The sequence below is a fragment of the Anolis carolinensis genome, chromosome 2, assembly GCF_035594765.1.
Source record: "Anolis carolinensis isolate JA03-04 chromosome 2, rAnoCar3.1.pri, whole genome shotgun sequence".
Classification (NCBI taxonomy): domain Eukaryota; kingdom Metazoa; phylum Chordata; class Lepidosauria; order Squamata; family Dactyloidae; genus Anolis; species Anolis carolinensis.
Window position 1 is genome coordinate 205,943,089 of NC_085842.1, and position 24,456 is coordinate 205,967,544.

At 40.1% G+C, this 24,456-nt stretch overlaps 1 pseudogene; it reads right to left on the bottom strand.

Moving 5' to 3' along the window:
* Positions 1-281: 281 nt before the first annotated feature.
* Positions 282-1,594, bottom strand: LOC100559731 (translationally-controlled tumor protein homolog; annotated as a pseudogene).
* Positions 1,595-24,456: the final 22,862 nt, after the last annotated feature.

Sequence of the window (24,456 nt, forward strand, 5' to 3'; positions counted from 1 at the left end):
ATGAGTTTTAACTTCCCCCTGCACCTTTTAAGTATTTTTTTTGTTAATTTTTGAATGCTGTCTATATATATTTTGAATGCTCAATGTTGACAGCTGCTGTACACAGCTGCCAGACACTGGTATTTTGGCATCTTCTGCTGTCAAAAGCAAATAAAGAACAGTGTGCATATACATGTCCAAACAGCAGGTGGTGTGGTGGCAGAAAAGGCCAATTGACTTCAGGTACACATTGCACCATTGCTCAAACTTAGTCTCTTTTTTGGGAGGTTTAAAATGAGTTTATTTTTCTTTATTTTAGACAGCCTACATGACAAGCTTTTAAAAACCAGTGCCTCTGCTCCAAATATTTCAGGGTCAAAATAAATCAAATTAAGCTCAAGACAGCATCAGTCCAGTTTTTAGACATCACTGAGTCATGATGTTTTGTTGATGAATATAGAGCAGCAGCCAATTATGATGAGGATGGGTGATCCTGAAGAGCTGATCTTTTGTTAACATTTCTCCATCTCTAATCCATGGTTAAAGAAAATCATAGATGGGGTCACGCCTTCCTCACGGAAATCCAACAAGGCCACCATGCCATCTGGATTCATGTTCTCGCCTACAAAAAACTGGTAATTTTTGAAGTTGGCAATGATATATTTGACTTGTTCAGCTGCCTCTGTCATGAACAGCTTTATTTGCTCTGGCTTTGTTTCCTTAAGTCTGGTTTTGATTGCTTTCATGTAGTCCTTGATGTACTTCTTGTAAGACTCTTTAGTGAAACTTGTCTCCTGGAGGTGATGGTTCATGACAGTGTCAATGCCAGTGATAACTGTGGCTTCTGCCCTTTCACATTCTAGACCAGGCATGGGCAAACTTTTTTTACCTTGGGGCTATATTGTGGGCCTAGCTGGGTAGGCCGGACCAGGAGACAGGGTGGCTGTCTCTGTGCTGAGTGGGGTAGGCCTGTAAGGGGTAAGCCCCAGGAGGGGGCAGGGCAGGGCCTAGATCATCATCAGTTTGCCCTCCCAGCATAACAACGGGGTTGCTTTTCCCATCCTTATGCCAGGAGGAAGGCAGGATATACAGTGACTGCCCCAATCCTCCTCCCCTGATCTTCAGGCTGTCCTCTTCACATTATGCTGGGAGGAGGGCAAGGCACGTGGTGGCTGAGAGTGCTCTGGGGGGCTCTCAGCTACCTCGTGCCTTCCTTGAGCTGTCCTCCCAGCATAAGGATGGGGCTCTCACACCATCCTTATGTCGTGAGGAGGGTGAGACACGTGGTGGCTGGGCGTGCTCTAGCGGCACAGGGGAGACGTGTCTGCCTCTCCTGTCCTGCTGTGTCCTTATGCCAAGAGGACAGGGAAAATTAGGAGGGCCTGAGATAAGTGCCCAGGGAGCTGCATCTGGCCCCTGGGCCTTAGTTTGTTCATGCCTGTCCTAGACCTTCAGAAGACGCTTTTCCATCAATTAAGGCATCATCTATTTTGCCTTCTTTCCTGCTCACCATCTTTCCCTCCAATTCCAGGCAGAGTCCGTTGGCCACTTCTTTAATCTTTTAGATGTTTGAGAACATCTCATCTTCACTGATACAGCCGTGGTAGATAATCATGGCTGATGCATCAGGCAAATTTGGGCCAAGGTGGCAGGTGGTCTGTGACAGAGGAGCGGCTCGGCAGCGGCCCCCATCGCCAACAAGGAGAAAGGCGGAAATTCAGACATGGTCTCTTTTTGAGGAATTCCACTCTAGGCCAGCTTCCCTCACCAGATTGAGAGCTTAACCCATGTCTTGGTCTGTAACAGAGTCTTAGTTCTGGTTCAGGGGTTCCATTACAGGATTTGAACTGCAATCTGTGACCACATGGTTGCTAAGTACATGGGTGTAAAGCTTCACCACATCTATGTAGAGCATAACCAGGTAGGTAGGCTTTGTGTTTTCTCTTCTGAACCACCTACATGGTTCCTCTCTTGCAGTCAATAACAGGTAGTTGATACATCTTCCGCAATGAATATAAGGTCTTTTTCTCCTTAATTGAAGGATTGGAAGATCTTATACAGCCAGTCCTCCACATTTTCAGGTTTATATTTTGCAGTTTTGATTATTTGCAGATTTGATAAATATGTTCTCTTTAGGGATTTCCTGATTATCCAAGTACGTCTATAGCAGTGTTTCTCAACCTGTGGGTCACCAGATGTTTTAGTCTTCAACTCCCAAAAATCCTAACAGCTGGTAAACTAGCTGGGATTTCTGGGAGCTGTAAGCCAAAACACCTAGGGATCCACAGGTTGAAAAAAACTGCTCTGTTGCCAACATCGTCCAAAAGCTAACCATAGTCACTCTGGAGGACTCAGGCGTTCCTAGGAAACTGCTTTCTTGAAGACTTCCAGCACCATTATATGGTCACCTTCTGACATAAGTTGACTATAGAGTTTCCCCAGAGAAACTAGATGTTCCTAGAGAAGTTTTCTCTCCAGTTAAAAAAAGTTTATTTTCTATTCATTTTTCCCCAGTTCACAGGGGTCCTCAGCCCCAGTGCCTTCAAAAGTAGATAGTCTACTGCACAAGGAAACAATGAAGCCTCTGCACAATTCGATCAAATAAATGAGCAACTAACAACAAGGTGAACTCATTTTATTATATCTGCAGTTGGCTCTCAGACAGAGAATTAAACCTGAATGAGCTCTTTCTCAACAGATTTTCAGAAGCTCCCAACTCTCTTGGCATGCTGAAAAATCACTCTAATAAGTTTGTCCAATTTTATATTGGAAATGCTGCTGAGAAAGTGAATCTTCTGGATAACAAACTAAACCAAAACAGTTAAATGCCTGCTAGCTTAACCAGGAGTTAATTAATGAAGGATGGAAATCCAATCCCTGACAGATGAATTTGTTTATTTTCAATTTTGGAATAGAATTAGAAAGGCAATAGCAAATCAACCTAGCTTAGCAACCAATTCATTGCATTGATTATTGTATTCCAGTTCCTGAATATTCACATAGCATTTCCAAGGATAGGAACATCCACTATAGTAGAGATGGTAAGTTGGGGTCTGTTACATCAGAAAATGTTTCTATCTCTTAATGACATAACTTTAGCAATATCAAAAGACTCATCTCGACACATACAGAAGAATCCTCCCCATACATATACCTCTTTTTTTTTTTTTTTTTAAATGATCTTTATTAAAGAATTTCCAGATAACACTTATCGTCTAAGGGAAAAGGTGGGTGGAGAGGTAGGTTATGGGACAGGGAATTAAGGGAGGGGAGGGGAAGGGGTGGGTAGTGCGTGGGGAGACCAGACCTGTGGGGAGGGAAAGGGAAAATAATAGGTAAAGGGCCCTTAGAGTGGGGTGGGGAAGGGGAGGGGGATGGACCTCCGCTCTACTATCTTCTGTTAGTCTTCCTGTTTGATTCATCTTCTTAGCTCTTCTTCTACATAGTCTTCAAATAGTGTCCAGTCCGTTTCTTTCATTATTCCTCCTGTATTTTTTTTAATCAAAAAAGTTAACTTGTCCATGTTCTTAATATCCATGACTTTGTTTAGCCACATCTCTCTCGTAGGGGTTTCTGCATTCTTCCAATCTTTGGCAATTACCAGTCTCGCAGCCGTTATTAAATAAGTATAAATTTTATCTAAATTCTCCTTGTTTTTCGCTTCTACTTTATTCTCATTTTCGAAGATATTGTATAGCCCTAATAAATAGTATTCGGGTTTGCATTCCAAATTTATTTTCAGAATTTTCCTACTTTCCACGTTAATTATAGACCAGAACTTTTTAACTTTTTTACAGCTCCACCACATGTGGAAGTAAGACCCCACCTGCTCTTTACACCTCCAACATTTGTTATCAATATTGTTATACATTAAGGCAATTTTTTTAGGTGTCAGGTACCACCTATGAATGATTTTAATCCAGTTTTCCTTGAGGTCAGTGGCCCGGCAGTATTTGATTTTCTTATTCCAAATCGCCTCCCATTCATTTAGTAGAATTGGCCTGTTTATATCTCTTGACCATTTTAGCATTGATTCCTTTATTACTTCCTTTTCCGTGTTCCACTCCACTAATTTATTGTATAAAATAGTTAATACCTTTTTCTCTCTTTGTAAAATAATATCCCAAAACTCATCAGATGGACTAAAACCTTGTTTTTTATCAGCCCTAAAACAATCTCTTAATTGGTAATAGTGTAGCCATGATATATTCTTATATTTGATTTGAATTTCTTCTAACTTCTTTATCTCTGGTAATCCATTCCTGTTTGACCAGTTTAACACCTCCTTATACGTTGGCCAGGATATCCACCCTAATTCTCGTCTCTGATATGCTTCTAACGGCGAGAGCCACAGCGGAGTCTTTTCATAGAAAAATCTTTTATACTTAGTCCAAGTTTTTAGTAGCGCCGATCTCACAAAATGATTACCAAAATTCCTTTCAATTTTATGTTTACCATACCATAAATACCCATGCCAGCCCCTTCTTAAATTATAGCCTTCTAATGATAAAATTTTCGCTTTTTTTAAGTTCGCCCAATCTCTAATCCAATCTAAAGCACAGGCCTCGTGGTATAATTTGAGGTCTGGCAAATCAAGTCCCCCTCTTTCTTTGGGAGTTAGCATCGTCGAGAGCTTGATCCTGGGTCTTTTATTGTTCCACACAAATTTTCTTATGTCTTTATTCCAATTATTGAATATTTGATTGTTCCTTATTATGGGAATGTTCCTGAATATGTACAGCATCTTTGGAAGGACTGACATTTTTACTGTCGCTATTCTGCCTAACAGAGATATTTTTAAATTTTTCCATTCCTCCAGATCTTTTTTTATTTCTTTCCATTTCCTCACGTAATTAAGTTCCAGCAAGCGATTATTTTTTGACGCAATCCAGATGCCTAAATATTTAATTTTGTTTGCAAATTGGAGTCCCGTTTCTTTCTTTATTATTTCCAAGTCCTGTGATGTCAGATTCTTTGTCAACATTACTGATTTGTCTTTATTAATTTTGAACCCTGCCAATTTTCCAAATTCTTCAATTTTATTTAGCCAAATTCTTGTATTATCCCTAGGGTTTTCTATTATGCAGATTACATCATCCGCGAATGCTCTGGCTTTTATTTCCTGACTATCTACTTTAATTCCTACTAACTTGCTATCTTCCCTTATGGAACGCAATAAAATTTCTAGGGTCATTATGAAAATCAACGGCGAGAGTGGACAGCCCTGTCTAGCTCCTCTATTAATATTGAATTTTCCCGACGTCTGACCGTTTACTCTAATGATAGCTTCTTGCTGGGTATATATAGCATTTATAGTATTTTGAAACTGTGCCCCCATATCTAATTCTCGTAATAGCAATTTTATGAAATCCCAATTCAACTGGTCAAAAGCTTTCTCAGCATCTAGTGCGAGAAAGCCTACTGTCTTTTGGTGATTATACTCGTAATATTCAATTGCGTCAATTATTATCCTGATGTTATCTTTTGTGCTGCGGTTTGGTAAGAAGCCTGACTGGTCGTCTGCGATCCAATTGTTTAAAAATTTTGATAATCTTTTTGCCATAATTTTAGTAAAGAGTTTGTAATCCGTATTTAGCAGCGCTATTGGTCGATAATTTTTAACATCACTTTGATCTTTCCCTTCCTTATGGATCATTATTATCTCCGCTTCACTCCACGTTTTTGGGATAATACTTTCTGTTAAGACCAAATTCATTATTTGCACCAAATGTGCAATAACCTCCTCCTGTTCAATTTTGTAAAACCCAGCTATAAACCCGTCTAATCCGGGCGCTTTGTTTGCTTCTGTTTCTTTTATCGCTTCTTTCACTTCTTCGGGTGTTATTGCTTTATTTAAGTCTAATCGTTGCTCATCTGTTATCTTTTGCAATTTTTGCTTACATAGATATTTTACTATTTCCTCCTGGCTGATCCCTTCCTTTTCGTACAGTTGCTCATAATACTTTTTAAATTCTTCCTTTATTTCCTCATCAGTATACACTGTTCTCCCTTGCGAATTAATTTTTAGTACTTGTTGACTATACCTTTTCTTCCTTAATAATCTAGCAAGCCACTTTCCAGGCTTGTTAGCGTTTTCAAATGAATATTGCTTTGCCCACTTTATCTGGTTTGCTAAGTTATCTAATTCGAGGTTTTTTTTCTGGTTCCTAAAAATGGTCAACTGCTGGTTTATTTTATTGTTACCCGGATTCGCTTTAAGTGCTTTTTCCTTTTGCTCTATTTGAATTTGTAATCTTTTTAAATTCTCCTTTTTCGTTCTCGTTTTCAACTTCTTTTGCTGAATAAAGAACCCTCTGGCCACTGCCTTGTATGCGTCCCATATAATTAGTGGGTCAGACTCTTGAATATTATTAAATTTAAAATATTCTTTCGTCATTTGCCTAATTTTAACGATGTCCTCTTCTCTTTTAATTAAATTATCGTCTAATCTCCATTTCAAATTTATTTTTTTCTTATTGATTTCCATTAACATAGCACCGTGATCAGATAAATCTCTAGCCATAATTTCTACCTTATTTATTTTAGTGGTTAACAATTTAGACACCCAAATCATGTCGATTCTTGACCACGAGTTGTGACGACTTGAATAGAATGTATAATCTAATTGGGTGGGGTTTCTCAATCTCCATGAATCGTGGAGGTCGTATTCATTCTTTAGATCTATAAAATTCTGTGGTAACATGTTGTTTGTTATGGTCTTTTTATATGCTTTTTTATCTCTGTTTTTTTCCAATATACCATTGAAATCCCCCATTATAATAATGTGATTAAAATCACTCTCCCTAATATGGTTTCTTAAATTTTTGACAAACTTTCTTTTTGGCCCGTTAGGTGCATAAATATTACAAATTAAAATTGTTTCTGAATTTGATTCAATTTTCGCTGCTACTATTCTACCCTCATTATCTTTAAATTCTAAAGATGGATTTAATTTATTGTTAATATACAGGGCCACTCCTTTTTTCTTCTTCTCCCGGTCTAGAGAGTGGTATAACTTTCCCAGGTTGTCCTTAAACAAATATTTGGCCTGGCTTTGTTTGATGTGCACTTCTTGTAAAGCAATTACATCAAAGTTATTCTTTTTTAGATAATTATATACCCTTTTTCTCTTTGTGGGCGCATTCAGACCGTTGATGTTGTTTGAGAAAACCTTTATTGATTGGTTAAAATCATTCATTTGCCGCTATCTCCTCTTCTACTTCCTCCACGCTATCCGATAAGTCCTCAGTCTCTTTGTCCTTTGAAAACTGGATCAATAGCTCCTCAGCTTCTTTGGGAGAGTCGAATCTTCTTTTTTTTGTGTCCTTGGGATTTTTTTCCTTTTCTGCCGATTCCAGTTGTTTCTTTTGGGATAAATCTTTCTTCAATTTTCGGTAAAACTCGTCTGCCTTCTCTTCAGAAGTAATCCAATTTTTTTCACCATTGTAGGTCACCATAATCCCCTCGTATTTCTCCCACCGGAATTTTATTTGCAGTCTCTTTAATTCGTCCGTAAGAAAGAAGTAGTTCCTACGTCTGTTTAATATAGATAGTGGAAACTCTTTTAATACCGCAACTCTTCGGTCTTTGTGGATAATTGGATTGCTTTTATTATTCCTCAGTAATTCGTCTCTATAGTTTTTTCTTGCGAAATGGACAATTACATCCCTAGCCACTTTATTTTTTTTTGCATAATTCGTGTTTATTCTATATGCTCTATCAATCTGAGCACTGGTTTCCTGTTCGCTGCTGTTCATAGCTTTTGCTACTAGACTAATTATGGTGCTTCTGATATTCTCCTTAGCCTCTTCCTGGACATTCCTAAATCTCAGTTGGAATTCCGTTTCGTTTAATTCCATCTTTTCCTGTAATTTTTCTAATTTACTATTCTTAGCTTCAATCCCTTCTACTCTCCTTTGTAGTTTACTTCGTGTTCTTTCCTCTTTTACTTTCTCATCTCTCAGTTCAAGAATGTCCTTTGAGTTTTTTTGCACCTCACTTTTGATTGTGTACATCTCCTCTCTCAGCTCTTTTTTTAACTCAGTCAGTTCTTCTTGAAATAATTTTTGTTGCAAGTCTTGTTTACTGGCAATGGCTTGAATGTCCTTCTGTAGCAGGTCTTGTTTCTCCGAGACCCGTTGGATCTCTCTCAAAAGATCTTTCAAGTTTACTTCATCCGGGGTCGGGATCGAGTTCCTTCTTTGACCTGTTTTCAGCTCTTTCCAATCTTTATCCAGCTTTCCCTTGAAAGTTGCCATACTCCTCTCTTACGTGCTATTATTTGTTCCTTGCTATGTTGTTTTATTGTTATATTGTAATTATGAATCAAACTCTCCGCCAGTATATGGCTCAGGTGCTCTGGGTCCAATCCGTCACACTTTTCCAGGTCACCACGACCTCCGACTGGCTCAGACTATATCCTCGGTACCACACTATATATATTGGTTGCTTCCTCCGGCTCAGGTTTCAATACCAAGAAGAAGCTCCTCTTCTCTTGCTTAGATGCCTACTTTACTCAATTCCCTGCAATAAAGACACGGCCTGAGGTATACTCAATAATATAATAATACATTACTGAAAAAAGGAAAACACCATAGAGACCGTACACCCTTTCTTCAGGTACTGCTCCTCCCGGAACCAGGCTTCCCCTTATTGTTGGGTCACTCCCGCCTCTGTTGTCGATATGTCAATATGCTCCGCAACTCCAGCCTGACTCCACCAGGGGCCTGTTATCCGGGGTACCCTTATTTTACTTACACAACCCCTCTTCTCTACGAATTGATGCTCCTGCGGTGGTCTGCTGGAGTCTTTACTAGTCTTTGCTGGTCATGGACAGGTTTAAGCGTGTTTGTTTCCCACCGGAAGATCAACAGCGTCCCTCTGCGTAATTCCTCCTCGTAGTGTGTGTCGCTTAAGGCTTTCCCTCCGTGTTCCTTCCGTTCTCTTCAGCAGTTCTCGCCAGGGCTGTAGGCTCCCCCACAGCTCTCGCGAGCCTCTGCTTATCTCCTGAGGGCTGCCGCAGACACAACAGCTTGCTCCAAGGTCAGTGGATTTCCAATCTCACCCTCTTCCTTGGGTCCGTTCGAAAAAAAAAGGAGATTTTGTTGAAACGCTGCCTTTCTCTTTTGGATCTGCCGTCCATAAACCACCTCCAAGCACGCTTACACAGTCTCTTTTTCTCGTGTCCCGGTCCGTTTCTTCCCAGTTCTAGCACTACCCGAACCCTTCCTAACACTTGAATTCCAACTGGGTATATGCTATGTTACACCAGAACAATACAGTGGGTGCAGGGTACGTCTTCCTCATAATCTCATCATCTCATAAACTCCGGACACCATACTCTTATAACCAACTCGTTGCAGCCATATTCCTCCACAGCCGATAGTGAGCCCAATCAATGTTTGAACTTACGTTTCTATCTCCGGCTTCCCCACGCCGGAGTCTCGCTGCACTGGAACAATTTATTCCTTCTTGATGCGAGCGCGGCATACAGCTTGTAGAGAGATAGCTCTCTCTAGCGCACGAGCCGCTCCATGCTTGTCCCAATCCTCCGGACCCGCTCAATCCTCCACCCTTGAGGGGTGGCTGATTTTTGGGGCCATCGGTGGACGATGCGGACTTTGCTATCCCTCGCCGTATCGATCCGCGGGGAGGGCTGAGCCAAAGGCTCAAATTGGACGCGATCTCGTGTGTACCATCAGGAGCCCCGGTGGTGCACGTCTGTCGCCATTCAGCGCTCACCGGAAGTCCCCCATACATATACCTCTTGTGTTAGGCTGCCAAAATGAGGAGAATCTGGGTTAAGACAAGAACGGATGTGTGCAAGCTGCTATTCGGAATGGAAAATAAATTCTTGGGCTGAGCATGTACACAGTGGCAATTTGTTCTTCAGTTCATCTATGGCTTACCTTCCTGAACTATTATTTTGCTCCTGGCTTTGATTAATGGACCTCAAGAGTTTGGTGAAAAGCAACATAGATTTCATGTGCTCAGAGCCTCCCAACTACTGCTGCTTTGCAGATTCAGGTCATCATATCAGTGACTAAAGATCCTGAAAACCTTGATGAGATGCGAAGACAAGGGTGAATCGCTACTTGACTCTACCTCTATGGCATCTTAACAGCTCACTAATTTATTACAGTATTAGCTTTTGTATTCTATAGTTCCCTTCACTGGATGGGTGGAATGTTATCCAAAATGTCAGGTGTGTATGATTGAGATCGTTATTGAATCCCGGCACCCCAAAAGACCTCAAAATCCATAGCCAAGAACAACACCATGAAGGGTTCTACTATCTGATGTCTAGAATGACCTTTCCCACAGAAACATTGTCCAGTTAACATCTGAACATAAAATTTTCCCCATAGTTGCACAAGTACACATGTGCTAATCCTATTACTTCTCTGGTTGCTTGGCATAATTGCCTGGTGATCATTCTTCCTCGCCAACAATAAAACTCTCCACCCAACAATAAATTAATCCCTGGCCAGCCATAAGGGTCTCCAAGTCACCCAATATCTTGCCACTGTGTCTCCCTGGAAACCCATCAAGGTGTTCTGGTATCCATTCTTTCCCCACCCAGACCCGTTGTCACATCCTAGCTGGTAGGAATCAAATCAGCCCTGAACCCTGCCCATATTCCTTCCCGCATGCACCCAAGGAAGGAGGACTCAGGAAACAGCCAGAAGCTTCAAACAGAGCATTTGTAGTTTATTAACATTCCTGCCAGATAAGGAAACCAATCAGATGCAGCAGGAGACAGCATGCCTCCTCCAATCAGCATTTGGATCATAACTTGCACTAATCAGTTCCCAGAGCAGCCAAAGTCCATTGTTTGAATAGCTGTCAAATCTCTATAAATGTTTCTGTATGTATCCATTGCTTTATGTCTGATTTGAGAATGCTGACTCTCTGATATCCACTTTTGGCCAAAGTGAATAAAGCATCTGATCCTTGACTTCGACCTACTTGAATCTAATTTGATTTTTTGGACCCTAGGCATGTCGGGAACCAGAACATGCAATGCTTGCAAAGCTGAAATCACATATAAAAATGGAAGGGAGTTCAGAGGGAAATTATATGTACAAAGTTGGTGACCATTAGGTGAAGATATATGAATGATCTCTACTTTGGCATTGTATATTACATATTGAATGAAGAAATGTTCCAGGAGAAAACCAAAAGACTTTTTCTCCATTTGAGAAAAAGAACACCTAACTTTGGTCCTGTCTGAGACACTGGGAGGTCATTAGAGTGTACTGTTGCTGAGAAGGGATGGGAATGTGTCTCCAGGATAAGCAGTTCCTGTCTATATGCATTCTTCCTATGTCCTGCTTAACAGATACATATATAAGTAATCAGATATTATTAAATATGCCAAAGATGTTATCACAGGAACCCACTATTCCACTTCAAGTGCATTATCATTGACAGTGGATATTACTGGGCTGAGAACCTTTGATATTGCACTCAATCATGCCATTTGCCAGTATGCCAATCCATGATGCCATGACTGTATTTCTGTATACTGTCATAATTCTGCCATCCTGTCTATCTATCTATCTATCTATCTATCTATCTATCTATCTATCTATCTATCTATCTATCTATCTATCTATCTATCTATGCAATTTCCAAACATTGGGAAATTTAACTATAAACCTGGGAATAGCAGGGGGTGGGGAGTAGGGGAATCTCACCCCTTTACTTCTGGCATGTCAGCAAAAGGGAATCACACCAAAGCAGGTGATGGAAATATTTCAAGATTGTGAGCTATTGACAGGTTTTACCTGTCAATAGTGAGGGACAAGGAAATCATGGGGAAAGGGCTTGCCCATAGCATTTATTCCAGTTTACTTGCCTTGAGAGATAAAGTTCTAGGTTTCCAGCAGTGCCTTCTCACAGGGACCCTCACCTTGAAACCAACATGGGAAGCTTGAAGTAGAAGTTTCAAGCTTGGTAAGCAGAGAACACAAATATTATAATCATAAATAAATAAATAAATAAATAAAATTATTGGTGGATCTCAGGCTTTTAGTGGCATTCAAAACTTGCCAGATGGTAAATCCAGTCATGATATCAGACACCAAAAATTAAACCACTACAGCAAACTGCCTCACTGAATAGACAGACTTTGTAAAAAGCCAACAAAGCTGCAGTTAATAGTCTTGATGAAGATGCACCATAACATCCCAAATGGCCTTGGGTCACTCATCATATCATTTTGCACATTGCTCACACCACAGTGCAAAGCACAAACTGAATGTGTGTCGCCTTTTGACTTCTGTCTGCAGATATTCTCTTCTTTTCTAGCATTTGAATCTCATTATGAAACTCAGACTCTTCTCCACAGATGGGTATCAAGGCAGGTGGTTATTCTCATATGAACAGTTCCCATATTATTCAAGAAAAAAATGTAAGAAGATTTTCAGCTAGACCAGTCTGGAATCAAATACAGACTGGTTATACATACACATAGGTAAAGGTAAAGGCTTCCCCTGACGTTAAGTCCAGTCATGTCTGACTCTGGGGTGTGGTGCACATCTCCATTTCTAAGCTGAAGAGCCAGCGTTGTCCATAGACACCTCCAAGGTCATGTGGCCGGCATGACTGCATGGAGCGCTGTTACCTTCCCGCCAGAGCGGTACCTATTGATCTACTCACATTGGCATGTTTTCGAACTGCTAGGTTGGCAGGAACTGGAGCTAACAGCAGCCGCTCCCGCAGCTCCCGGGGCTTGAACCTGGGACCTTTCGGTCTGCAGCTCAGTGCTTTAACGCACTTTGCCACCTATACACCTATATATATATATATATATATATATATATATATCCAAAACAATAACAAAAACCCTATTATAAACTCTATTATATATAACCATATATTTATCTTAAACATGTATACAAAGATCCATATTATATGCCATTATATAAATAAATAAATAAATAAATAAATAAATAAGCATCTCGAGCTCTGAGGATTAACTGGGAAGGAATCCCACTGGAGCATTGCAGCACACCAAAATACCTGGGAGTTACTCTAGACCGTACTCTGACTAATAAGAAACACTGCTTGAATATCAGGCAAAAAGTGGGTGCTAGAAATAACATCATATGAAAGCTGACTGGCACAACCTGGGGATCACAATCAGACTCAGTGAAGACATCTGCCCTTGCACTTTGCTACTCTGCTGCTGAATATGTATGCCCAGTTTGGAATTCATCTCACCATGTTAAAACAGTGGCTATGGCTCTTAAGACATGTCGCATTATCTATACCCCACACCACTGGAGAAATTATACTGTTTAGCCAGTATTGCACCACCTGACACCCATCGGAAAGTAGCAGCCTGTAATGAAAGGACCAAGGCATTGACATCTCTGGCCCATCCTCTGTTCGGATATAAGCCACCAAGCCAATGGATTAAATCAAGAAATAGCTTCCTAAGATCTACAGAGACACTTGCAGGAACACCTCAGCAAGCAAGAGTCCAAAAGTGACAAGTTAAAACCTAGAACCTCAATCAGTGGCTGATACCAGATGAGAAACTCCTTCCTGGACACACAGAAGACTGAACAACTTAGAAGGAGCTGAACAGACTATAGTCTGGCATCACAAGATGAAGAGCTAACCTTAAGAAATGGGGCTACAAAGTGGAGTCTGCGACATGCAAGTGTGAAGAAGAGCAAACCACAGACCACTTACTATAATGCAGCCTGAGCCCTGCCACATGCACAATGGAGGACTTTTTTATAGTAACACCAGAGGCACCCAAAGTGGTCAGCTTCTGGTCAAAGCTAATTTAGCATAATGCCAAGTTTTTAACTTTGTTTGTGGTTTTTATACATTATAACTGTATTCTCAATTCGCTTCTGACACAATAAATACATATAAATAAGTGCAACAACATATGAAGTGCAACAGTTGTGAAGCCAGTCATACGTAGTAGTATTTAATATCCTGCTTTTTCTCTCCTAAAGAAGACTCAAAGTGGCTGATACTAAAAATAAGAACAATGAATAAATTAAAAACTCAAGCATATAAACATTAAAACAGAATCAAATATATGACTATCAAAAATACATCGTTAAATCCAATAAAACCATTTAAAATATATTAAACAACATAAAACACAGTTCCCTCAAACTCAGTCTTTAAAACTTTATTCTTTAAAAGCATTCCTGAAAAGAAAATTTGCTATGAAAGGAGCTTCAATATATTTATTTCCACATATAACTTTTAGACAAATTATTTTTAACAGTTTTGTCATGACAATGTCAACCATGTATGCTCATGTACAAGTTAACCTGATGTATAAGTCAATTGCAGGTATGGAGGTCAAAATTATGGATTTTGATCTGGCTCATGGATAAGTCGAGGGAGAGATAAAAACATCAATGTGATCTCGGGAGGCCAGTTGCCCCTCACTTCTATTGCTACCATTTTCATATCCAGATATTAAAAAAGGCCAAAAGCAGCACTATAGCAGAGAGATGCCCCTTTTTGGGTTTTCTTCGATGAACTTAGGTCCCATTGATTTCAGAAGGCTTTAGTGGATCTTTTATAGAAATATGTTAAATTTTTGCTATGTTCGTGTTTTTAAATTGTTTTGTAACCCGCCTTGAGCCTTGAGTCACAGGGAAAGGCCGGTAAGAAATAATAATAATAATAATAATAATAATAATAATAATAATAATAACTAAATGTATGCTAAGTACTTAGCCTTAATTTAGTAGGATGAGATGCATAATAGGCATTTACTTCACAAGCACTGTTGTTTACTCAACTGTTGTGCATGTTGTATTTTAAATTGATTTGCTTTTTTGGAAGCTTCACAACACACTTTTTGATCCAAGTGCTTTATTTGGACTTTTTTTTTCATGAAAGCCTTTTTCACTGAAACCTCTTTTATAGTGACCAGTACTCAAAGCTCTCTGCTTTTTAAAGCGTCGTCCCTCCTGCCACCCATGAAAATTGTCTCTTCATAGCACTGATTTAGTACCATGCTGAGGAGATAAAGAGGCAACTGTGCAAGTGTTTCCTATCAGGCAAGTTAATGTAGAAAGGGTTTCTAGTGTGTGACAGATAGTTGACTGACAGATGAATAGTAAGTACATCCAACTTCCAAGTGTGTGGTTTACAGAGGTCTTCAGGTTCAGATCAGGAAACCTGTAACACAGTCACCAATGTTCAGATCCTCCTGCATCCAAGGAGAGCAGCATTCTTTTTCTTCCCTTACAAGACATTTTCTCATGGTTTCTCATTGGAATATAACATGTGTTCCCCCTCCCCCACTGTCATCTTGACAGTGGCTGTCACACTTAAAAGAGAATACTGCTGATGTTGCAGGTACTGGCAGAAGGGCTCCTCTCTCACTCCCATCAAAATAATTAAACAGTTTCAAGCTTTACCAAGTTTCTTTTCTTCTTCTTCTTAAGATTCTGACACTTATTGATTTCTTTCTATAGAATCATATCCTTTAATTCTGTCAATGACAGGGTCTATAGTAAATCTGCTTACATTTTACTGGCAGTATTTACTTATTGGATTATTCAAGCAGTATTTAGTTATTTATTATGGAGTGTTGCTTCAAGGGAATGCTTGTGTGCTAGATGTTGTTTTTCTTTCCTCTCTATATCTTCAAATGTTTGTCTGTTCCAATATTGTCAAAGCTTGAATTGAATTTCTAAAGTAGTTGCTTGGCTTCTCAAAGCCGACTCATTAACAGATCAAAAAAAAAAAAGATAACTCAAGGAAATGGGATTTTGTTTTATTAGCTTGTTGGTTGCGTGTTGCAAAGGAGGGGAAGTATGCGTGTGCACAAATACAGTAGAGTCTCACTTATCCAATGTAAATGGGCTGGCAGAACATTGGATAAGCGAATATGTTGGATAATAAGGAGAGATTAAGGAGAAGCCTATTAAACATCAAATTAGGTTATGATTTTACAAATTGAGCACCAAAACATCATGTTATACAACAAATTTGACAGAAAAAGTATGTAATGCTATGTAGTAATTACTGTATTTACGAATTTAGCATCAAAATATCATGATGTATTGAAAACATTGACTACAAAAATGTGTTGGATAATCCAGAACATTGGATAAGGGAGTGTTGGATAAGTGAGACTCTACTGTACATGAGTATAGAACAGTGGTCCCCAATAACTAAAATATAGTCCGCAACCTCACTGTTACTACACCGTTGCAACGAGGACGACTAGTCTCATGAAATCCTCTTATAGTGCCGAGGCAACTGAGATGTCGGGATGGGACAGTACCTACGAAAGGCACGACAACAAGCCTGCTGATTGCTGCCTCTCCTCCTCCTCCCTCCCCTTAAGCGGAGCCGTTCCATGTGGTGCCTGGAAGTGGGGGTGCCTTGTTGTCTTCATTTTTAGGCCTGTTCCTGCGGTTATTTGGAGTGTTGGTTCAGAAGATTGCACTGGAGAGACCACATCAGCTCTAGATTATTAAATACGGTTTTCTGTGGGTGAGCAGATGACGACTACTGGATGGCATATGCTCTGTATCAGAAACTAGAGCTGATGTGGTCTATCCAATAAAGTTTTCTGAATCAGTACCCTAAATAACCAAACTGAATCTAAAGTTCACCAAAAACTGATTTTTAACCCTTTTGGGACTAATATTGGAGAGTGGTCCCTGGTCAAAATGGTCCCTGGTCAAGTGCCCCCTGATCAAAAAAAAAAAAAAAAAAGGTTGGGAACCACTGGTATAGAACTATTATCCCACTATGAAACCATAATCTAATGATGAGAATTCAGGCAGTAGCTTAAACATATTTTTGGATGTCTGCAAGAGGCAGGAATATCAGTTTGCCAGTTGTTTTCTATTCCTACTGTAAAGATTTTATCAAGGTTGCCCTGTTCCCATGGCCCTGTTCTAGGTATCAGTATTTTCAAAACTGAAAGGCAGCAAACAATTCTGGAAACTCTATTTTAAAGTCTCTCATGAAAATGTACTCTACCTGTTTAAAACATAAGAGAGAAATAATGTGACATACTATGAATTCCTCCATCCTCTATTTTGTACCACATGATCCATACTGAATGTGGAACTATTGGCTTGAAATAATATGGAGATAGCTTTATACCATCATATCTATATCTCTGGTGTGCTGAATGCAATGTATGGGCAGCCACCAGAACAAACAATATTTTCCTGTATTATGTTTAGTTCTAGAAAGTGAACAGAATTCGGTCCTGAAGCTCCTCTACTCCAGTCAGTTATGTCTTCTTATAAGCTATCCTCTGTATGTTTCTGTATACTCTGATGAAGAGGACTATAAACCTGGTGCCATCTTACACTACCTGGCTTTTAACATTAATAAGAAAAACCTAATTCTAAATCAGAACCTTTACCAAAATCTAACTGAGGACTTCATCACATGCAGTAAGACAGATAGACAGACAGAAAGACATGGACTAAAATACTTATTTTCTTCCATCCCACTCACTTTCTTTCTTTCTGATTTATCTGCAAGTCTCTAATTTTTAATTAATAACCAGCCATGAGATGCTCTTGCATTATCTTGAAAAATCTGTTGTTTCTTGATTAAGTTCTCACATATACACCATGTGCCTCTCACTTTACTCTGGGATAAGTGTACTGATTTATACACAGCAACTTTGGCCATGGACTCTTCTCTTGATGTTTGCATTTTTCCAGCTACAGCTGTGGTTCTTAACCTGTGGGTCCCAGATGTTTTGGCCCACAACTCCCAGAAATCCCAACCAGTTTACCAGCTGTTAGGATTTCTGAGAGTTGAAGGCCAAAACATCTGGGGACCCACAGGTTGAGAATCACTGAGCTACAGATATATCTCAAAATATTTGCTTGTGTTTTCTCACACATCAGGTACACCTCTATCCTCCCGTACCTTCTACAAAGCATACATACAGCACTGTCATCAGATCCTTATGTTACATTCCAGTTTCTCTATATCCTACTTCCATGTCTTATCAGCATAGGTTTGTGGTAATAATGGAAATGATGCAGAACAATACAGTGCTTGAAAAAGTTATGATTATTCTTTAGAATCTCTCAGTCAACATAATCAGCTGTAATCTGAAAAGGATTCCCTCTTAGGTTCTGCAATTATATCACTATTCTATCCATTATTGGCAGGCAAAGAGTTATAAAGGCTTTTCTTTTTAATGCAAATGTTCCCAGTTTGCTGATCCTACCTGATTTGGTGTACAGTGTTCCCTCACTTATCGTGGGGGTTAGGTTCCAGGACCACCCGCAATAACTGAAAATCCACGAAGTAGGGACACTATATTTATTTTAATTTTTATACATTATTTTAGTTATACGCTATGTTAAGTCTTTATCAACCAATGGTGTGTTGATAATTCACCTCTTTCTCCTCCCGTTGCCACTTGGGCTCCTTTTCTTGACCTTTGGCTTCTCCTTCCTCCCTTCCTCAGGCTGTAAATTGCAATTTTTATGATTTATAATATTCTTTTAGAGTTTATTGAAAAACAGCAAAACAGCAAATCTGTGAAAAGTGAACTGCGAAGTAGTGAGGGAACACTGTATCATGCTGTTTAACGAAGAGGGATTAATGGATAGCGTATTGACTACACCATGAATCATGTAACAGTTATGTTGTAAGCAAACACAACATCTCCTTTTCTGTCCCTTCAGAATCTGTACCCAGAAACCCCTCAAGCTATTTTTTAAGATCTAGCAAGTCACATGCAAAGCATTTTCCTCAAATCCACAAGAGATATTTTCTTCCTAAGAAGTAAAATCCACTGGAGAATATTCCTATTCATATTTTTAACTTCACTAGGTCATTAGTAGACGCGTATGACAAATTCATCTAGTGAGCAATCTCAGATGTCCCAAGAAGGGTTTGCTCTCCACTGAGTTAGCGGCATCTTGTTCTCCCCAGCCTTTTCTGTAATCTCCAGAGATGCAAATAATGAGTTTTTCCCCAGTGGTGATCTTCTGTTTCCCAGTGTGACTCCACACACAGAGACACATATTTCTCATAGTCAAAATGCATGCACAATTTTTAAAAAATGTCTCATATTATAATGATGTACCTACTCATGTTCTTTCTCAGAAATTTCCCTTTGTTCCAACAATATATAGCTGCCAGTCTTTCATGTGCTCATTTAGTTGTTTCTATCTTTCAAAACAGGAGTAGTTAGGAGCATGAATAATCCTGTGTAATGGTCCTGTGGATGTGCCACTTACTAAAATTGTCTTTTCCTTCCCCTCATTTCTACTCTATGTTGCCTCCTATATCACTGTCTAGAGATTCCTCCACCCTGAGAAATAAAAAGATATGGGTTTTCCCTTGCGCGCCAGCTGGCCATGGGAGTTCATGCCTCAGTCACATCTCATTTGGACTTTTGCAATGCTTTCTACATGGGGCTGCCTTTGAAGATAGTTCAGAAGCTTCAAATGGTCTAGAGATCAGCAGCCAGGGTACTAACTGGAGCGCTGTTCAGGGAGAGAACCACTTCCATGCTGCTGCAGCTCTGCTGGCTGCTGGTCTGCTTCTGGGCTAAATACAAAGTTCTGGTTCTTACCTTTAAAGTCCTAAATGGCTTGGGTCCAGACTATTTGATGATCCGGATCCCCCACTATAGATTAACTCAGACACTGTGGTCATTGGAGGAGGCCTGTTCTCAGTCTCATCCCTGTCCCAAGCACGGTTGATGGGAACAAGAGAAAGGGCCTTCTCCATGGCGGCCTCCCACCTCTGGAACTCCCTTCCTACGAAATTAAAGATGGCCCCTTCCCTCCCCATCTTCAAGAAACAGTTGAAGACACACCTTTGCTCACTGGCTTACAAGGAGGAGGAGGTATAGATTATAATACTACCATTGTTCCTCGGATTAATAGCTACCATCAGTATCCATGCCCTGTTTGCCCCATCAGCTCAGTAGACATCTTGATCAATCTATTTGCCCCCAAGGAACTGGGAAGGCTTCTGTTTGATGTTTTGATGTTTTGCTTTTTGTCCAATATAACAGGTTGCATTTTTAATTTAATTTTAGTTGTTAAGTCATAATTTGTTTTTATATGATAGGTTGTCAAGTTTTGTTATTATGGGTGTGTTGTGTTCAGGCACTGAATGTTTGCTTTTTATTTTTGAAATCCACCCTGAGTCCCTCCAGGAAGACAGGGCAGAATATAAATAAAGTTTATTATTATTATTATTGTATGACACAGCAAACAAGATAGATATGCTGGATTTCGTTTCACAAAATCACAAGTCGAACACTTCCCAAGTGTCTAGGACTGTGTGATGTATTTTTGGATGATGCGTGCAGATCCCAGCAGGGTGGCCTTTTGCAGTTGGCAGATCGTAATTTTGTCAATGTCTATTGTTTCCAAATGCCGGCTGAGATCTTTTGGCACGGCACCCAATGTGCCCATCACCACCGGGACCACCTGCACTGGTTTCTGCCAGAGTCTTTGAAGTTCAATCTTGAGGTCCTGATAGCAGTTGAGTTTTTCCTGTTGTTTTTCGTCAATGCGACTGTCACCTGGGATGGCAACATCAATGACCCAAGCCTTTTTCTTTTCCACAACTGTGATGTCTGGTGTGTTGTGTTCCAGAACTTTGTCAGTCTGGATTCGGAAGTCCCACAGTATTTTTGCGTGCTCATTTTCCAATACTTTTGCAGGTTTGTGATCCCACCAGTTCTTTGCTGCTGGCAGGTGGTACTTGAGGCATAAGTTCCAATGAATCATTTGGGCCACATAGTTGTGCCTCTGTTTGTAGTCTGTCTGTGCGATTTTCTTACAGCAGCTGAGGATATGATCAATGGTTTCGTTGGTTTCCTTGCACAGTCTGCGTTTTGGGTCATCAGCTGATTTTTCGATCTTGGCCTTAATTGCATTTGTTCTGATGACTTGCTCCTGGGCTGCAAGGATCAGGCCTTCTGTCTCCTTCTTCAGGGTCCCATTTGTGAGCCATAGCCAGGTCTTCTCCTTGTCAGTTTTTCCTTCAATTTTGTCAAGGAAGTTTCCATGCAATGTTTTGTTGTTGTTGTTGTTGTTGTCGTTGTTGTCGTTGTTGTCATTGTTGTTGTTGTTGTTGTTGTTATTATTATTATTATTTCCTGTCATGTGGTGAGATACCTCCTGAAAAAAAAAACTCACACTCTTTTTCCTGCCATAGCACTAAAGGCAATGCACATCCATAGGCACTGTTGCTCACCTCCCTATTCTGCCTTCTAGAAACCAACTAGACACCTCAACCCCTCCCTATAAGGATGGCTCTCACGGAAGATTACCATGGGGCGGGAAAACACTTTATCTCCAGGTAACTAGTGAAGCAAGTAGGGAAATAGACGCAGAAGGGATCACAAGTTCAACCTCCTGCCAGGCAGAAATACACAGCTAAAGAACTTCAGAAAGAGACGGCACACACACACAGTAAGATGCTTCCTTTCAGGCCTCTGCAAGAATTATCAGGAGTTTAAAATGTGATGCCCAGATAGGGCACTCACATAGTCAGTGTTGCCCTTCTATGTTGCTCCTCTCAGCACAAACATCAAGGCATCCACTCTTCCATGTGAGAAACACAAAAACAAAGTATCCTGTAATAAGCTCCAAAGCACAGCACCTTGCCCTACTATCTGCCCCCTTCCTACACTGCAAACAAATAGAGATTATGCCCATAGATTAAGCAAAACTTTTTCTTTAGAAGCAAATGTACCTCTTTCTAAAACACACACACTCACATGTATGCAAACTCATCTCATAAACCTACACTCTCCTGGATTCATGAGAGGTCACTTGGATGAAAGAGACTACACACACTCTCCTGAGACCCCAAAATCTTGTGTTCATGGTTATATACTGTGAATAATTTCTGGACATAGTATATGAAAGAAAATTATTGGGTCCCATTATGTTTCAGGATGACCTAACTACATGAGGAAATAAGCCATGGAGGGAAAGAAATTAAAGCGATAAGAGGGTGAAAAATCAAAACAAAGGTGGCCTTTTTTAAAGCTTCATTTTGATTATGCAGGTTTTTCATTTAAATGGTGATTCTGTGGTAGGGGCACATGCAATTTGTATTAGCCAAAGACTTGCCATATATATTGTTGTATAAGTCGACTTCATGTGTACAAGTCAAGGGCAGGCTGGGGGCCAAAATTTGGACTTTTGCTGTGATCTCATAATGTCTACATCTGTGAAATACAGAGAGGGGATAGAATATAAATGGGGGAAAAGAATGAGAATGCAGCCAGAAAAAAGGGGAGGGGAGAATAGCAAGAAAAGCAACCTGCCTCTATTACAGACCCAGCACAAGGTCAGTGGCAGGAGGCAGAGATGAGAAGTGTTCCCACTCTATTATGTCCCTTTGGGAAGGGGGGTTTGCTGCTAGCACAGCGGATTAAACTGCCAACTACAGAAGATCTTGCTGACCGGTAGGTCGGCAGTTCAAGCCACATGTCAGGGTGAGCTAACGCCGTCAGCCCCAGCTTCTGCTTACCTAACAGTTCGAAAACAACAACGTGAGTAGATAAATAGGAACCACTTTGGCAGGGAGGTAAAAGGCACCCTGAAAAACATTTATTTATTTATTTATTTACAGCATTTATATTCCGCCCTTCTCAACCCGAAGGGGACTCAGGGCGGATCACATTATACATATAGGCAAACATTCAATGCCTTTTAACATAGAACAAAGACAGACAAACATAGGCTCCGAGCGGGCCTCGAACTCATGACCTCCTGGTCAGAGTGATTCATTGCAGTGATTCATTGCAGCTGCTCTCCAGCCTGCGCCGCAGCCCAAGCCCAACATGCCAGCAAATCCAATCAGGAAGACGTCCATGGACAACAGGCTCCTCAACATGGAAAAAAGAAACAAAAGCACCCGTATTGGCCGAGTCGAGCACAGCCTCCAGATGCCAGAGATGAAAAAGAGGGAAGCCTTGCTTCTATTTATGTATTGTTCTGTCTTTGTCAATTGTATAATGGCATTGAATGTTTGCCATATATGTATCTGTAATCCACTCTGAGTCCCCTCGGGGAGATAGAGCAGAATATAAAGTATATTATTATAGACCAAGCCAGAGAAAGAAAAATAGCACTCCTTTTCTTTTCTTCTACTTTGGCCCAAGTGTCATTCAGCAGCAATGTTTTCTAGAGCGGGAGGAGGGAGAATATGGCACACCTGCAGTTTTGGGTGCTTGAGGCAGAGTGTAGTGGTCCTGGCCATTTTGAATAGGAACTTACTGCATAAACCTCACCTCATAAGGGCAGATATTTTAATATGGCCTTAATCTCTGTGCTCCCTGCTGCTATAAGTGCTTGAATTGAAGAGGAATAGCTACTACCAAGCCTCACAAGGGTTGGACAGCAAGCGCCTATCAAAAATGGCCACCACAACTGCTCCACTTTAAGTACCCAAAATGTCAGGGAGTACAGAGTATTTCCTGATTTTCTTTTTGTGTCAGGAGCGACTTGAGAAACTGCTAGTCACTTCTGGTGTGAGAGAATTGGCCATCTGCAAGGACGTTGCCCAGCGGAAACCCTGATGTTTTACCATCCTGTGGGAGGCTTCTGTCATGTCTCCACCCCGCTCCCTGGATTCAAACCGCTAATGTGAATTGATCCATAACTAACTCTACTCAGGTTTTTTTGGTGCATTTTGGTCAGGGATTTTTCCATTTATAGATGTGTATATAAAATATCATGATAAGTAGGAATTAATGCCATAAACACCCATAGCTTTGAGGATGGATCTATTGCAGTAGCACAGATATCATCCACAACCTGCAACAAAAAGATGGTCAGAAAATATGGTTTAAAATGAAAGAAGTCAAGGCTTTGGTAATGAAACCAAACTGCACCTAGTATGAAAGGGGATCAAAAGCAGCAATGCAGTCAAAGCACCTCAAAATTAACTTGACACCTTTCTCTCATAAAAGAAAAAGTGCTTCCAATAACAGAAATGTGTGGAATAGAGATTACTTTGTATGTGGGTGGGTATCCATCACTTGAATAAAGGTTTAAATTGTGGGAACAACTGTAGGCTTCCAGGCACAGTTAGCATTACATTCACCCTGTATGAATTTGCCCTCTGTCTCCTGCTCTGAAATGCCAAGGATGATCCATGCCACAGACATGAAAGGTGAAACATAAATTGCTACCTGGACATCTCACATAGTTTAGCTAGTAAATTAATGGGGTTTCTTCTCCTTTCTTTAGCAGACAGCTGCAGATGTTTCTGTCTTACACTAACTTAAATAAATTGGTTATTTAAACTTCATCTCTGAAAGTTGATTTTCTCTTTCATGACACTATGTAATATGACTTTTGTTCCTCGGTTATAAATGCTTTTTTCCTAATTGGTTCTATCATGAAAAACATGGAAAAATGTTTAATAAATTTCAAAAAAAAATTTTTTTCCGGCATATCCTGTAGCACATTTTGCCATAGATTTTCAATGAATATCTCATAGAGTCTT